The sequence below is a fragment of the Schistocerca gregaria genome, chromosome X, assembly GCF_023897955.1.
Source record: "Schistocerca gregaria isolate iqSchGreg1 chromosome X, iqSchGreg1.2, whole genome shotgun sequence".
NCBI classification, from domain to species: Eukaryota; Metazoa; Arthropoda; class Insecta; order Orthoptera; family Acrididae; genus Schistocerca; species Schistocerca gregaria.
In genome coordinates, this window is record NC_064931.1 from 164,493,610 (window position 1) to 164,508,509 (window position 14,900).

Genomic DNA, 14,900 nt, shown 5'->3' on the forward strand with positions numbered 1-14,900 from the left:
AACCGCGCGACCGATACGGTCGCAGGTTCGGATCCTGCCTCGGGCATTGATGTGTGTGATGTCTTTAGGTTCGTTAGGTTTAAGTAGTTCTAAGTTCTAGAGGACTGATGACCTCAGCAGTTAAGTCCCGTAGTGCTTAAAGCCATTTGAGCCAACCTTTCATGTAGAAGTGACTACAGAAGTGTCTTCGTCACGATTACCACTCAGAAGGTTTTACTTAAGCTCTAATTTAGAAAAAAAATATCGCTTCAAAGACGTCTAAAAAATGAGTTTTCATAATTAACATACACTGACGGGAAAAAAATCGTAACACCAAAATATAATTAAATAATTAATGTAGAGTAATTAAATAGCGGGAATACATTCGTCTAGGTAACATAGATAAGTGATTAACATTGCAAGGCCACAGGTTAATGCAAGCGTGAGATAAGTCATTGTAAATGTGAAAAACCGGTACATTAACAATCGGCGTAACAGCTACAATCTTGAATGCAAGAATGCAAATATGCATTCGTAGTTTTGTACAGGTACTAGGTGTCAGTTTGTTGGATGGAGTTCCATGCCTGTAGCACTTGATCGGCCAATATAGGGACGATGAATGCTGTTTGTGTGTGACGTTAGAGTTTTCAACCGATGATGTCCCATATACGCTCGATTGGAGACATGTTGTGATCGAGCAGGCCAAGGCAATATGTTGTCGACACTTTACAGGGTGAAAAGTATTTCAAACGACAAACTCTGGGAGGATGTAGGGGACATCAAAACAAATATTTTTCCCTAATGTCATTTTTTCCTATGAGGACTATTTAAAGCGGTAGAGGAAGATTTCTCTGGCGGCAAATTAATTAAACCAACAAACACTTTTCCGTTTTTTTTATGACCAGGGGACAACAACTAGGTAGCGGATGCGGCCCCATTAAACAGTCTCCAACAACACCGACCCACACATTAACGAAGAACCGCACTTGATGAGCGCTAAAACTGTGGCAAGTGGGTTACCTCACTCCAAACATGCGAATTGTGCATGTTGAAGACTCCATTACGCCCGAAAGTTGCTTCATCGGTAAACAACACAGAGGATGGAAATGTAGGATGCATTTCACACTGTTTCAGGTACCACTGCGAAAACTGTGCTCTGGGTGGATAATCAACTGGTTCCAGGTTGTGGACACGCTGTAAGTGAAATGGGCGTAACAATTGCTCTCGAAGGACTGTTCTTACATTAGTCTGATTCGTCCCCGTGTTACGTGCAATTGCACGAGTGCTGATTGAACGATCCCGCTCCACATGCTGCAAGACAGCTTCCTCAAATAGCAGCGTTCTTACCGTGCGACGGCATTCCTGTCCAGGTAACCTGCTGAATGACCTGGTCTCACGTAGACGTTGGTGCGCAGCATCAAAGGTCGTATGATGCGGGATACGGCGATTAGGATATTGTTGTTGATAAACCCGCTGTGTAGCTCGTCCGTTGTGGTGCGCTATGTAGTACGAACCAACCATATCAGTATACTCACTCCAGGTGTATCGTTCCGTTAGTAAACAGCGACAATGCACTACTACACTGGTGGACAGCAGTTGCTTACAACAGAAGATCGTAATACGGCATCTAACTACTGAAGATCGTAATACGGCCTCTATCAACTGAAGAGCGTAATACGGCCTTCAATTGTTTAAATAATACTCGTAGGAAAAAATGACGTTAGGGAAAAATATTTGTTTTGATGTCCCCTACAACCTCCCAGAGTTTGTCGGTTTAAATACCTTTCACCCAGTATAAAGGCTGTTACGTAACAACAGTGGTATGTGGGAGAGCGTTATCCTGTTGGAAAATACCCCCTGGAATGTTTTTCATGAATGGCAGCTCAACAGGTCTAATCGCCAGACTGACGCACAGATTTGCAGTCAGGGTGAGATGGATAACCAAGAGAGTGCTTCCGCTGTCATACGAAGCAGGCCCTCAGCTTCTAACCAATGTACGGCCATCACTGGATCGAAGCAGAACCAGCTTTCATCAGTTGTTGTTGTTGTTGAGGTCTTCAGTCCAAAAAAATGGTTCAAATGGCTCTGAGCACTATGGGACTCAACTGCTGTGGTCATCAGTCCCCTAGAACTTAGAACTACTTAAACCTAACTAACCTAAGGACATCACACACATCCATGCCCGAGGGAGGATTCGAACCTGCGACCGTAGCAGTCGCATGGTTCCGGACTGCGCGGCTAGAACCGCGAGACCACCGCGGCCGGCTCTTCAGTCCAGAGACTGGTTGGATGCAGCTCTCCATGCTACTTTATCCTGTGCAAGCTTCTTCATCTCCTAGTACCTACTGCAACCTGCAGCCTTCTGAATCTGTTCAGTGTATTCATCTCTTGGTCTCCCTGTACGATTTTTACCTTCTCGCAAATGGTGGTAATTTGTTGTCAGTGGAATGCACGCTGCATCTGGCTCGGAGCTGTCCTTGAAGTAACCGGTTTGTTCCAGTTTTTCGTGTCACTGTGGTGCCACCTGCTGCTCAAATTGCTGCTCTAGATGCAGTACGAAACTCCAGAGCCATACGCCGTATACTATGGTTTTTCCTCTCGGTAGTGCCACGTGGCTGTCACGTGCCGGGTCTTCTTCCAACCGTACATTCTCGTGACCACCATCAACATCAGAGAGTGAAAAAAAAACCTGACAACAGCACTTTGAACACTCTCAAGCTACTACAATCGGAACCAACTCAGACCAAACCCTTCGAAGACACAAGTGTGTCCCTTCATTTAAGGAACAGGGAAGCTAAACGTGAGCTACATATTGCATGGTCAGGCATCCAACTCCAGCATTATCACCCACCTAAATACTTGGGAGTCACTCTCGATAGAACTCTGACATTCAAAACTCACTGCAAGAACACTAAAATGGAAATCTCCGCTCGAAACAATCTAATTCGCAAACTAGCATGGACACAGTGGGAATCACACCCACAAACTATTCGCTATTCTGCAATGGCACTGTGCTTTTCTACTGCTGAATATGCTTCTCCAGTCTGGTAAAGGTCAACTCATGCCAGACAAGTAGACATTGCTCTCAACGAAACCTGCAGGTTGATCACAGGTTGCTTAAGACCTACCCCAACTGTTAAGCTCTACTGCCTGGCTGGAATATCGCCACCAGCGATACGCAGAACAGTGGCTGCCAACAAGGAGAGACTGAAAGTCGAATAGGACAGTGCCCATCCACTGCACGGACATAATCCACCATAGCAACGGCTGAGATCGCGAAAGAGCTTCCTGAGAACATCCGAGAAGCTCACCATTTCACCAGAGAATGCAAGGCTGGAGTTATGGAAGAAGTCGACGCCTCACCTGCAGACGCCAGAAGCTGAAGAACTGCCACCTGGACATAACGAGAGCTGGCTGGTGTGGAAATCTTTAAACAGATTACGATCAGGAGTTGGACGATCCAGAGCCAACCTGAAGAGATGGGGCTCAATACCAGAAGATACGTCCTGTGATTGTGGACAAGAACAAACCACAAGCCACATGCTCCAGTGCCTTTTGTGCCCTACATCCTGCACGAAGATTGATTTCCTGCAAGCCACTCCAAGCGCCTTGGAGGTTGCAAAGCACTGGACATATATATATATATATATATATATATATATATATATATATATATATATATATATATATATATATATATGGTGTTACAAAAAGGTACGGCCAAACTTTCAGGAAACATTCTTCACACACAAAGAAAGAAAATATGTTATGTGGACATGTGTCGGGACATGCTTACTTTCCATGTTAGAGCTCATTTTATTACTTCTCTTCAAATCACATTAATCATGGAATGGAAACACACAGCAACAGAACGTACCAGCGTGACTTCAAACACTTTGTTACAGGAAATGGTGAAAATGTCCTCCGTTAGCGAGGATACATGCATCCACCCTCCGTCGAATGGAATCCTTGATGCGCTGATGCAGCCCTGGATAATGGCGTATTGTATCACAGCCGCCCACAATACGAGCACGAAGAGTCTCTACATTTGGTGCCGGGGTTGCGTAGACAAGAGCTTTCAAATGCCGCCAAAAATGTAAGTCAAGAGGGTTGAGGTCAGGAGAGCGTGGAGTCCATGGAATTGGTCCGTCTCTACCAATCCATCGGTCACCAAGGGGCTAACCGTATTCAGTGGAATATCTATTGCTGTCAGTAGTTTACCTTGTAGCTAGCAGTTCCTGTGAATTACAACGCGTAGATGATATACTTGACAACCGAAATACATTAATAATTGATACCTTTTACGACGGTGCGTGCTGGAATTGTCAAACGTCAGACGGTCTACGCAGGACGAGTAAGTTCACCCTAGTGACATACGACATGTCGGCGAAGATATGCAGTTCCACTGTCGGTACAGTTGGCAACTGCCACTGGCTCTTAGTTCACGAGATACATACCACAAGTCTCGCCCACTAGGAAAAGACCTGAAGTTCTCTGCCAGGGGAGGATCAGAAGACGAAGAAGGCAAGAATCACAACCATTTTCCACCAAGCCTCGTTACGGGAGCCGAATTAGCAAAACCGAAACTGCCCCTACATTGCACAAACCAATCGAACTATCCTCTACTTCATGACTAGCCCTCTTGACCGTTCTTTTTGCCTGGTAGCCAATCAAGACACAGAGCCGGGGTTCCGACGCTGGGGGTGCAACCCTCCACTTTGGATATCCTGAGTGGAGCCAATCATCTCTTGTCTGAAAAATGGAGATTTTAGACTAGGGAGGCGTCGTTCTCACTGTAATCATGGCCATGTTTGGGCAAAAAAAGAACGAAGTCTACCTAGACGGGACTACTGTCCCTCATTTATGGAGAGATCTAATCTTACCAGGCCACTTCCAACTCCTGAAAGAAGGTTATTAAGCTTCCTAGATAGTCTTGCCCGTGGAACGTATATGTTTTTGCCGCTCGCTAAAAGGACCTGGTGACTTTCTGGCGTCAGGGGGATCACAGTCTAGCCTTCACAAAACACATACTTCAGCCGCTCTCTCCGTATGGTCCCAGCTTGTAACACGAGAACTCACGAAGTTTTATGACCTTTCCACCGTTTGAACGAAGGCTTGGTTTGCAGCAGTCTCTCATAAATGGCTTCCTCCACACACTTTCCGGCAACTGGACATCTTCACGAAGTACTGTCACATTGCCCAGGTAAAATGTTTTTCAAACCAACGCCCTCCTATCTGACCCTAAGCAGATGAAGGATAGCCCTAAGGCCAAAAGTCACTCTGCAGATACGATCCACAGAGTGCTCTTTCCCAGAATCACTCACACATCGTGGTAGCTATACTCAGGATTTATGGGCCACAATCCATCTCTCTCTCTCCCAGTTCTCCGTCGCCTCCACTACAGACCCTCGGGTACAAGTTCTCTACAGGTTACACATGCAGTTATATGAATTTTCTGCCCACAATTTCCTTATGTAAAAAGTCATAAACTACATATGCTAATTGTAGTACTGGGGACCATGAGATCGTGACCTAAAATATGCATATTAATCTGATTGACAATGTTGTTAAAGTGAGAGACCGGTGTGCCAACTCTCAGTGTAAACACTATTGCAACTCAGTCCCTTAGAGACCAATAGTAGACAGCACGACATTTAACTCTTTGTCACTACTTAATTGTCCATTGCGTTGTTAACGATAATGCCTTTGAATGGCACTCTTAAATCTTCTCTTACTGCATATGCAGAAATAATTCCATGCGGTGCCTGAGGTCTCAGGTGAACGTAATGCCAGAGACATGCGAAGTATTCGACGAAATTCCTGGGTGACGGCGCACGCCTGAGTCACGCGGATCCCTTGCCAGGAGCGGTATCCAATGGCCCACACTATTATCTCACTACTTTCGCAGTAGGCGCCTTAGGCGTAAAGACGAGTTGTTCGCTAACGGAGATACCTGAAATTAGTCCACATGATCGATTCCAACGTTATGTTAAAACAGAAAAACAAATTTACACGTTTTACGTTTCATTATCAGTAACATGATTGCTTCAAATACGATAAGGAATTGATGAGAATGTGTGGTTCATAAAACTATGTGCACTAAAACCGCTTATTTAATGAAGGAAATACTGGTACCGGCAATGTACATTTTTATACGTGACTCTAGACAAAACAAAAGAAGAATTCTTTTGCAAGCTTTTGTTGTATCTTGACTTCCACGATCATAGTTTCAACTAAATAGCCGAAGTAACAGAGTCTTATGTCATGTTCCAAACTTTAATTTTCCCTTTTTGTAATAGTCCTTGCGTTTGATGACAACAGCGAAAAATATTATTTTAGGTATCAAAAAATTCTTCCATAGAACCGTCCCCGAGCTGTCAGTAGCAGTTACACTGCGAGAAAACATAATAATTCCCCACATGAATGCTCCGGAATGACATTTTCTCTAGACAGAGATTTTTTATTAATAATCGTTAATCTTCATTTCAACTGTGATATAGTATATCCTCATTAATTTTCTCTTGTTATTTGACTGATATGGTTTCTGAAGTTTCACTGAAATTAATAGACATCAAACATTTTTAAAGTACCCTCTCTGGTTTCTGGTTTCAAAAGTAAGATAACTTCGTTTAACGATTAAAGAGCTATACATGGTATATTGAAAAAATTACCACAGAAAACAGAGAAGAACTGTAAATTCCAAGGACCGTAGGGTACTTAGAACATGTACCCCTCTACCAGTCTATCAGTATTGGCATGTGGGGTCCAGGTGATTCGGAGCATTTATACCAAAACGTCTAGACATCCTACATTTTGCATCCACATCACCCAATGATCTCGTAGTGGTACGTCATACAATAGGGTGAGAAGGACATCTCCAAAATAAATTATGTAAATCAGTCCTGTGGGTCAGCTTGGCATTAGAGATGGTCCAATGACCTGGTCACAAAATATCCCAGCCCATATGTTCATACTGACCTTTTGGTTATTTCTAATCACTTGGTCAACGATGTTTATCGTCTACCCACACAGTAGTATTGTGCAAATGTACAATGTCCTGTCGATTTAACGTTGAGAGATGTCTGTTCATTGGCGACCGGACACATGTCATTTTATTCCATAAATTCCATTAATCGCAATCAGAGTAATGTTTATACTGCCCAGTTTATACTGGTTGCTAATCATCGTAATGATGTCAGTGATTCTAGGGATCAAGCCCTATTTTCCTATCTATTAACATATTCTGGTTGGGAACAATTGCATGTGAAATACACTCCTGGAAATGGAAAAAAGAACACATTGACACCGGTGTGTCAGACCCACCATACTTGCTCCGGACACTGCCAGACGGCTGTACAAGCAATGATCACACGCACGGCACAGCGGAAACACCAGGAACCGCGGTGTTGGCCGTCGAATGGCGCTAGCTGCGCAGCATTTGTGCACCGCCGCCGTCAGTGTCAGCCAGTTTGCCGTGGCATACGGAGCTCCATCGCAGTCTTTAACACTGGTAGCATGCCGCGACAGCGTGGACGTGAACCATATGTGCAGTTGACGGACTTTGAGCGAGGGCGTATAGTGGGCATGCGGGAGGCCGGGTGGACGTACCGCCGAAATGCTCAACACGTGGGGCGTGAGGTCTCCACAGTACATCGATGTTGTCGCCAGTGGTCGGCGGAAGGTGCACGTGCCCGTCGACCTGGGACCGGACCGTAGCGACGCACGGATGCACCCCAAGACCGTAGGATCCTACGCAGTGCCGTAGGGGACCGCACCGCCACTTCCCAGCAAATTAGGGACACTGTTGCTGCTGGGGTATCGGCGATGACCATTCGCAACCGTCTCCATGAAGCTGGGCTACGGTCCCGCACACCGTTAGGCCGTCTTCCGCTCACGCCCCAACATCGTGCAGCCCGCCTCCAGTGGTGTCGCGACAGGCGTGAATGGAGGGACGAATGGAGACATGTCGTCTTCAGCGATGAGAATCGCTTCTGCCTTGGTGCCAATGATGGTCGTATGCGTGTTTGGCGCTGTGCAGGTGAGCGCCACAATCAGGACTGCATACAACCTAGGCACACAGGGCCAACACTCAGCATCATGGTGTGGGGAGCGATCTCCTACACTGGCCATACACCTCTGGTGATCGTCGAGGGGACACTGAATAGTGCACGGTACATCCAAACCATCATCGAACCCATCATTCTACCATTCCTAGACCGGCTAGGGAACTTGCTGTTCCAACAGGACAATGCACGTCCGCATGTATCCCGTGCCACCCAACTTGCTCTTGAAGGTGTAAGTCAACTACCCTGGGCAGCAAGATCTCCGGATCTGTCCCCCATTGAGCATGTTTGGGACTGGATGAAGCGTCGTCTCACGCGGTCTGCACGTCCAGCACGAACACTGGTCCAACTGAGGCGCCAGGTGGAAATGGTATGGCAAGCCGTTCCACAGGACTACATCCAGCATCTCTACGATCGTCTCCATGGGAGAATAGCAGCCTGCATTGCTGCGAAAGGTGGATATACACTGTACTAGTGCCGACATTGTGCATGCTCTGTTGCATGTGTCTATGTGCCTGTGGTTCTGTCAGTGTGATCATGTGATGTATCTGACCCCAGGAATGTGTCAATAAAGTTTCCCCTTCCTGGGACAATGAATTCACGGTGTTCTTATTTCAATTTCCAGGAGTGTAGTACACTACTGGCCATTAACATTGTTACCAAGAAGAATTGCAGATGATAAACGGGTATTCATTGGACAAATATATTATGCTACAACTGACATGTGATTACATTTTCACGCAATTTGGATGCATTGATCCTGAGAAATCAGCACCCAGAACAACCACCTCTGGCCGTAATAACGGCCTTGATACGCCTGGGAATTGAGTCAAACAGAGCTTGGAAGGCGTGTACAGGTACAGCTGCCCATGCAGCTTCAACACGAGACAACAATTCATCAAGAGTAGTGACTGACGTATTCTGACGAGCCACTTGCTCGGCCACCATTGACCAGACGTTTTCAGCTGGTGAGAGATCTGGAGAATGCGCTGGTCAGTGCAGCAGTCGAACATTTTCTGTATCCAGATAGGCCCGGGCAGGGCCTGCAACATGCGGTCGTGCATTATCCTGCTGAAATGTAGGGTTTCGCAGGGATTGAATGAAGGGTAGAGCCACGGGTCGTAACACATCTGAAATGTAACGTCCACTGTTCAAAGTGCCGTCAATGCCAACAAGAGGTTACCGAGACGTGTAACCAATGGCACGCCATACCATCACACCGGGTGATACGCCAATATGGCGATGACGAATGCACGCTTACAATGTGCGTGCACCGCGATGTCGCCAAACACGGATGCGATCATCATGATGCAGTAAATAGAGCCTGGATTCATCCGAAAAAATGACGTTTTGCCATTCATGCACTCAGGTTCGTCGTTGAGTACACCATCGCAGGCGCTCCTGTCTGTGATGCAGCGTCAAGGGTAACCGCAGCCCTGGTCTCCGAGCTGATAGTCCATGCTGCTGCAAACGTCGTCGAACTGTTCGTGCAGATGGTTGTTGTCTTGCAAATGTCCCCATCTGTTGACTCAGGGATCGAGACGTGGCTGCACGATCCGTTACAGCCATGCGGATAAGATGCCTGTCATCTCGACTGCTAGCGATACGAGGCCGTTGGGATCCAGCACGGCATTCCGTATAACCCTCCTGACCCTACTGATTCCATATTCTGCTAACAGTCATTGGATCTCGACCAACGTGATCAGCAATGTCGCGATACGATAAACCGCAATCGCGATATGCTACAATCCGACCTTTATCGAAGTCAGAAACGTGATGGTACGCATTTCTCCTCCTCACACGAGGCATCACAACAACGTTTCACCAAGCAATGCCCGTCAACTGCTGTTTGCGTATGACAAATCGGTTAGAAACTTTCCTCATGTCAGGACGTTGTAGATGTCGCCACCGGCGCCAACCTTGAGTGAATGCTCTGAAAAGCTAATAATTTGCTTATAACAGCATCTTCTTCCTGTCGGTTAAATTTCGCGTCTGTAGCACGTTATCTTCGTGGTGTAACGATTTTAATGGCGTGTAGTGTATATATCTCCCTGGTCTGGGGAGCTAAGGATAGGCCACAGAAGGGACTGCAGGCTGAGATCCCTGCGGAGATACTTTCTAAAGGATAGGGTTTGATTTCTGAGGACCTTGCTAGCAGAAGGACGAGTGGTGCCTCTGATCAGTGGAAGCGCAGGTTCTCAGCTGACCAACATCGTTCTGCCGGGACAGTGTAGATAGCACTGGTCCAACTTAATGCAAGAATAATGGACTGTGTATAGAGTCAGTAGCAAGTAAACAGTCGTATTACAACCAGACCAGGGTCAGTCATAGCACATGTTGCAGGCGACGTTGTACTCGGCCCAGTGACTTCTTTAAGGCAGATCGAGTGGAAAACAAGTAGAGCAACACCTCTACATCCTACTTTTCTACGAAGCGACGCTATTCAGATTTGTTTTGTGTGTTTTCGGTCTCCCAGTGAAAGCGTGCTGCATCAACCAGATGCTGCCAGGAGTAGCGTGAGGCAAGATATGTTCTTACTGAGCGTTCTTAAAAATGCTCCACAGTGGGGGACTAGGAGTTGACGTTGAGGAAATTTTGTACGCGGAAAAACCACGGACTGGTGGACTCACGGATGATGTAGGAAACTGACATAGAATATTCTATGAATGGCGTCGGTGGGCAGCCTTCTGATTGGATAACTGTTTACACCATTCCTTTGCTGGTAGAACAGACAGTGCCTTAACAATTACGTCATTGGCCATAATTTTGAGCACCTTTTTATTGGAAGATTGTGTTCTGTGACACGGGCACTTTACAGAGCAGGGTCCAGAAAGGAAGTTTTGAGTAGGACGTAAGGCATTACACAAATTCAGAGCTAAGACTGGAGACCAAAGATTTCAGTTGCGGAATGCAGCAGCGAGTGGACTTGTGTAGCCTGTACCTTGTCTGACGAGTAACAGTGGCAGCCATCACCAACCTACGCATCTCGTATTCCCACACAATAGTTATGGTGACCCGGCCATGACGGCCGTGCGGTTCTAGGTGCTATAGTCTGGAACTGCACGACTGCTACGGTCTCAGGTTCGAATCCTGCCTCGGGCATGGATGTGTGTGGTGTCCTTAGGTTAGTTAGCTTTAAGTGGTTATAAGTTCTAGGGGATTTATGACCTCAGAAGTTAAGTCCCATAGTGCTCAGAGCCAGTTATGGCGAGATTAGCTGGCGACATCTGCTGGTTAGGGAGGAGTGAAGTTAGGCGTTTTTTGACATATAATTCATGAGGGCTCATTCATGACGAAGCCAGGAGAAGTAGCTGCATGTTTGTGTTCCTTTACCGGTCGGAGTGGCCGTGCGGTTCTAGGCGCTACAGTCTGGAGCCGAGCTAACGCTACGGTCGCAGGTTCGAATCCTGCCTCGGGCATGGATATGTGTGATGTCCTTAGGTTAGTTAGGTTTAATTAGTTCTAAGTTCTAGGTGACTGATGACCTCAGCAGTTAAGTCGCATAGTCCTCAGAGCCATTTGTGTTCCTTTTCCATTCAGTGCAATCTTACAATCACTGTGTATCCACCTGTGGCCACGTTTCAGGTGATTAAGTTGTTAGGGTGTTAATTATATCTAAAGTCCCCTATCAATTTTCCGAGAACATTGTCATGTTAATCAGTGCTTTTCGTATCTCATTTATTTATCAAAATTAAATCTTACTTTCTTCTGTGTTCAATTAAGATCCATATTAATTTTCAAATGACAGGGCACGCCAATCAGTTGGTCTTTTCTTTCAGGTTTCATTAGGCAAATTTTGATTTCGGTTAGTGCCTAGCCATTATCAATGCACCATTTCATAGTATCAGTGCATGTCCTAGTACGTCAGTCCCCTGTTGTTCAGGATTCTGTCACAGTTAGTTCGAGATTACTCAGTACTAAGACATGCATTGATATTATGAAACAGTGCATTGATAATGGCTAGGCACTGGCACAAAATCTACACTACTGGCCATTAAAATTGCTAGACCACGAAGATGACGTACTACAGACGCGAAATTTAACTGACAGGGAGAAGATGCTGTGATATGCAAATGATTAGCTTTTCAGAGCATTCACACGAGGTTGGCGCCGGTGGCGACACCTACAGCGTGCTGACATGAGAAAGTTTCCAACCGATTTCTCATACTCAAACAGCAGTTGGCCGGTGTTGCTTGGTGAAACGTTGTTGTGACGCCTCGTGTAAGGAGGAGAAATGCGTACCATCACGTTACCGACTTCGATAAAGGTCGAATTGCAGCATATCGCGATTGCGGTTTATCGTATCGTGACATTGCTGCTCTCGTTGGTCGAGATCCAATAACTGGTAGCAGAATATCGAATCGGTGGGTTCAGGGGGGTAATACGGAACGCCGTGCTGGATCCCAACGGCCTCGTATCACTATCAGTCGAGATGACAGGCATCTTATCCGCACGGCTGTAACGGATCGTGCAGCCACGTCTCGATCCCTGAGTCAACAGATTGGGGCGTTTGCAAGACAACAACCATCTGCACGAACAGTTCGACGACGTTTGCAGCAGCATGGACTATCGGCTTGGAGACCATGGCTGCGGTTACCCTCGACGCTGCAACACAGACAGGAGCGTCTGCGATGGTGTACTCAACAACGAACCTGAGTGCACCAATGGCAAAACGTCATTTTTTCGAAAGAATGCAGGTTCTGTTTACTGCATCATCATTGTCGCATCTGTGTTTGGCATCATCGCGGTGAACGCACGTGTATTCATCATCGCCATACTGGCGTAGCACCCGGCACGATAGTATGGGGTGCCATTGGTTACACGGCTTGGTCACCTTTTGATCGCATTGACGGTACTTTGAACAGCGGGCGTTACATTTCAGATGCGTTACGACCCATGTCTCTACCCTTCATTCGATCCCTGCGAAACCCCACATTTCAGCAGGATAATACACGCCAGCATGTTGCAGGTCCTGTATGGGCCTTTCTGGATACAGAAAATGTTCGACTGCTGCCCTGGCCAGCACATTCTCCAGATCTCTCACCAACTGGTAACGTCTGGTTAATGGTGGCCGAGCAACTGGCTCGTCACAATACGCCAGTCACTACTCATGATGAACTGTGGTATTTTGTTGAAGCTGCAGGGGCAGCTGTACCTGTACATGCCATCCAAGCTCTGTTTGACTCAATGCCCAGGCGTATCAAGGCAGTTATTACGGCCAGAGGTGGTTGTCAGGCTCTATTCATAAAAAATGGTTCAAATGGCTCTGAGCACTATGGAACTTAACAACTGTGGTCATCAGTCCCCTAGAACGTAGAACTACTTAAACCTAAATAACCTAAGGACATCACCCACATCCATGCCCGAGGCAGGATTCGAACCTGCGACCGTAGCGGTCCCGTGGTTCCAGACTGAAGCGCCTAGAACCGCATGCCCACACCGACCGGGCTCTATTCATCCAAATTGCATGAAAATGTAATCACATGTCAGTTCTAGTATAATATATTTGTCCAATGAATACCCGTTTATCCTCTACACTTCTTGGTGTAGCAATTTTAATTGCCAGTAGTGTATATAAAACCTGGAAGAAAAGGACGACTGATTGCTGCGCTCTGGCATTTGAAAGTCATATCACAATCGTTGAGTGCGCCCATATACCTAATGGGAGGCAACATGATCCATCTTAATTTTATTTTTTGAGTTGTGTACACAGTCAATATTTATAACACACTTAGATAAAGTTGGGCTGAGATTTTAATTCAGTAGTTAGTGAATTCCTTTTTCCCTGCAGTATATCTTTAACGTTTTTGTCAACCCCAACACCATCTTGGACCACCCCTTGATATCGTTAAATCCATTGCACACAGTTGTTAATTTTGTATGTGAGTGCTTTGAGGTGTGAACTGCCTCAAAGTACGCTGGCTGATGTAGATCCTTACAGCACCGGAAGGTTCGTGTTTATAGCTCGATCGGCGCTTCGCAACGTGCAAAGTTGGGCATTCAGTAACGCTGTAAATATCACCGCACAAACTGTACCCGTCGTTTTTCCACCTCCGATAAGCTATAAATAAAAAACAAGTAAATAGAAAACAATTATTTTATTACCAAAAGTTTTGTACACTTATGGTTACTTTTCAACACAATCACCGAAAATATTAAGACATTTATCATACCTGTGGACAAGCTATGCAATACCCTCTTCAAAAAATGTTGCCGCCAATGATTTCAAATGAGCATTGATGCTGTTTTGAAAATCTTCGTTGGTTTGAAAGCGCTGCCTTCCTAGCCACGTCTTCAGTTCAGGAAGAGGTGAAAGTCGCTGGGTGGCAGGTCAGGGCTGTAGGGCGGATGATCGAAAATGTTCGATTGAAATTGTTCAAGGAGCCATTGGGTTGTGCCAGCAGTGTGTGAATGAGTATTATCATGGATCAACACAATTCCTAAAGCCGGCACTCCTCTTTGTTTGTTTTGAATGGCTCTCCCCAAACGTTGTAAAGTTTCACAATAGGCAGCTGCACTGACAGTGGTTCTGGGCTGCGTAAACTCTACAAGTAACACACCGTTTTGGTCGCACAACACGATAGCCATAATTTTTGTATTGTTGAATATTGTTTGGTGAATTTGGATGCATCCATTGTCGTTTTGTTTCCAGTGTGTCGTATTGGATCCAAGTTTCATCTCCAGTAACAACTGATTTCAAAAAGTTCTCTCCTTCATCGTGATAACGGTCAAGAAAATTCAAAGCTGACGCCATTCGGTGACTTCTGTGGGCGTCTGTCAACATTTTTGGAATACAGTGGGCAGAAATTTTTTTGTAGCCTAAATGTTTAGTAACGATAGAGTGTACGACAGATCTTG